The sequence below is a fragment of the Ochlerotatus camptorhynchus genome, unplaced genomic scaffold (assembly GCF_037179485.1).
Source record: "Ochlerotatus camptorhynchus isolate MF236.1 unplaced genomic scaffold, CSIRO-AGI_Acam_v1.1 ptg000196l, whole genome shotgun sequence".
Classification (NCBI taxonomy): domain Eukaryota; kingdom Metazoa; phylum Arthropoda; class Insecta; order Diptera; family Culicidae; genus Ochlerotatus; species Ochlerotatus camptorhynchus.
Window position 1 is genome coordinate 5,123,826 of NW_027040686.1, and position 3,872 is coordinate 5,127,697.

A 3,872-nucleotide genomic window follows, 5' to 3' on the forward strand; every position below is an offset into this window, starting at 1 on the left:
TGACGTTGATCTGAGAAAAGCAATTGAAAGCCTACAGATGCCTAGTATGTTCTTGTTTGTTCAGGCAAGTACTGGATAAATAAAAATAACAACACTGTGTGGTCCACACAGCTGGTTAATGCGGATTTGAAAGTAAACACAACAGGGTGTTTCCTCGTTCATACACACACAACAAAACTGCAAGATTGTGTTGCATTTTTCATAATGTATTTTAAATTTGAGAGAAAATGCCCTATTGGACTCGGTTGGATTTGACTGGGGGAGAGTGGAATTGCCAACACCCTGTCATTAACATTTCGTGAATTGTCGGCGGGCTATTCTCCCCAATCATTGGGACATTTCCTCGTGTGATGGCCTGTTCTACATCGGGTTGTAGGATTTTATCATTGGAAGGAAATTCTACTGATCCCGCGGATTGCGCGTAAGTGTATCTGCTTACGAGTACACCCTGCGGTTTTGGCCCTTCATACAGTGTTATTTTGAATACAGCAGGTGTAAAACTTGATCAAGTCATACTTGTACGACGATCCACTGTCCAATGGCTGTGCCTTGCAACAATGGTATCCTTTACATGCATACATATTGGACTCGGTTGGATGCTACTTGCTACCAATTTCTAGAGTATTTCACATTTCCTAGATCTAGATTATCTTTGTCTAATCAGTTAGTTTGATACACTCCTCTACGCCTTGTACCGGCCAGATTCGAGCCAAACTGCACATGCATCTTGCTAACCTAACCTCAGCTAGCCGGTGTTGCTTGTTCACTGATTTTTTTTCCTCTGTTCGGGACCTAACACTACTGCGACCAGTAAATTGATCTATTGTAGTATATCCCGTGTCCTTAGTTTAGTGCATGTCGTATTACTCCATCACTATTGAGAAATGATAAAGTATTATTCGATTTTTTACAGTTGCCACTCTTGCTTTTATCGCAAGGATCCGACTCTAATTGGAAGGTCCTGCTATTTATACCCTTCGGAGTGTTGAAACACCCTCCAAAGGCGCGCCCCTTTGTCAGTCAAAATTGGATTCCTTAGCAACAAAATTAAGGTATGACACCGATAATGACCATGCATCAGAACCCTAGTCTTAATCACTTCAAACTAGGGAACAACGAATAGAAGATTAGGAATCACATAGATGAAGACAACTAACTCATTTTTTTCCTTGCTTCAAGATCATCCTCGGTAGACAAAGCCGAGTCTTGTCACTATCAACAAGGCATAAAAAGTAACGAGGACTAAGATGTGTTCCTTGGATTACTGAAAAATCCTGTTCCCCTAGTTTGAAGTAGCAAGGACTAGGAATCGGTGGTAGATCTTACATCCCGTAACGTACCACGAAAAGGTGATCTACCCACGTTACGGGGCTTGTTCACTGATTGTCTATCTGTCAATATTCGCAATACAGTCCAACTGACGACATTCCACGTGCCTTCGTCTCCACACATTTTTTGTACAGCATCTCCCTTCACACTGCCTCAAATCTTTGGCAGTCAAAACTCACGTGTTGCGGTGCTTCCTCCGGTGACCTTTCGTGTCCAAACGATGAAACAACCGTGACCTAAAATGAATGACGTCAGATGGAAGTTTAGCTTTCCATGTTTTCTGTTAACCCAGATTGAGAGATTCCATATTAGTCTAAGGATCCATCTACCGTTCTTTGCCATGTTCTGCTGTCATCTGCTCATCAAATCAGCTCTCACTACCTTACGCATTCCTCTGGTTCCTTTCCCCTTTGTAGAATTCATTGTCTTCCGCCAGATAAGGATGGGGATCATTCCAGCTATGACGCATACTACTTCCAACGACTTGCTTCTGTACGCACTCACAACTCGCATGGCCACTTGATTCCGCTGTAGCCCAGGCTGAACCTCCGTACCTAATCATCGACGAAGATACGCTAGCCAGGAGATGCCTCTTGCTTCTTGGTCACGGCGTAATATCGTAATATCCTCTCCGTTTTAGTTTCAACGACCTCTCAGATCTCTCGACCATTGTACAGATTGCATCCACTGTAGATCTTCCTGGACGGAAAACGAACTGTTGAGGATAATCATTTCTAGTAGTTTTTCAAGTGAATCCAGCATGCATATACACAGAATGCTGGATACCCTGGAGACTTTCCTGGATTTGGTAGCAATACTTATTTCGGTATCTTTTATCTGTCCATCTTTGGCAAGCACAATGATACTAATGCCCAAGGAAGTCGAGAACATTTCCAACCCGAAAGATTTCCTCGACCGAACCGGGAATCGAACTCGCCGGCCTTTACTAACTATCTTGGATTCAAAAATGCGTAGTCGCTATCCAAAGGTTTTCATTTTGAATTCGACACCACCATCTTGGATTCCATAATGGTGGAGGACATCGATTTTTAGCTTCTACTCGAAAATTTTATTCTGTATAAGCCCATATTGTTTGATCATAGATGTGCATTCGTTGACCGAAGGTCACCAGCTTGAATTCGAGTCCATCATCTTGGATTCCAAAATGGCAGTGGCCATCGATAAGTAGCTTCTATTTGTCGTGACCGTTGAGGCCAATATCGCACCATCTTGGATTCCATAATTATGTCCAGGCTTGATAAAACTCCTCACAGAAGATTAGCAAATACTGCTCCCAGTGAGATAAGATAGTGAGCCTTGAGTGAGTGGTGGCATTGTTATAGAAGAAGTAATCTAAAACTCAGCGAGTGAGACGAAGATCGAACTCATGTGAGAGGATGATTTGACGTGCTGTGCAGTCAAGATAACTTATTTGTTCGAGACATTGAACTCAGAGTTCAACCAGCGTGAGAGTAAAGACGTGTTAAAGAGAGCATAACAATGAATGGAAATTAATCCTTCTTCGCATTTTAAGCTTATTACTTATCGCATATTAGCTTATTGCGTGCTCTCAACTTAGTTTCTTAGATGCACTTTCACAGTTATTTATTGAGAGCTTTCGATGCCTGTACCATTTTTGCATTAGTATAATTGTGTGGCAATTACAATCATACTCTATGCCCAGGGAAGTCGAGAAAATTTCCCACCCGAAAAATTCCTAGACCGGACAGGGAATCGAACCCAGCCACCTCCAGCATGGTCTCTGTAGCTGCGCCTTTACCGACTGAGCTAAAGGAGGCATCGGTGGAAAGATTTGTCAGACATTGATTTCAGTTTCTACTCATAGAGTCTATTCCATAGATACCCGCATTGCATGGAATAAGATGGGTATTCGCTGTTTAATAGCCATCATTTTGAATTTGAACCACAGCATTTTAACCAACCATTGGAAATTTAATTCTTAATCATCCACCATCGGGAGGGACTTGGTCACCGGAACAACTTAGGTGTAGACAGCAATATTCTATATGGACAGGCTCTATGGCATATGACCAGAGGCACCGACTAGTCTTTCAATGCAACGCAGGCTGCTGACCAAATATTTAAAATCTTAGCATTTCTGCTTTCCGTACCTTAATAAATAAATAAATTTAATTACTGTCAAAAACAAATATTATAACTAAAATTTTCGTAATTTGTAAATTGCTTTCAATACTGCTCAAAGTATTTAAATTCAAATTATTAATAAATAGCCTGCAAAACGATATAGTGGTTCTTAGAATTGCGTAAAAATGGGTAGTTTTGTTCCTTATCGCAAAATATTCGACCCGTATTTTTTACTGCATCATTAGAGTGACCATTTTCATGTTAGGGTGATCTAAAAATCGATTTTTTTTTCAAAAATGGATTTTTTCAAACTAGGAACTGCGCGCCCCTTGGCATATAAGGAAGTTCATATGTACACTAGCACCACGTAGTGAGAGAATTGTGAACTTATCTGACGACCATTCGGTCACATGGACAATATTTCCAAAGACAGCATG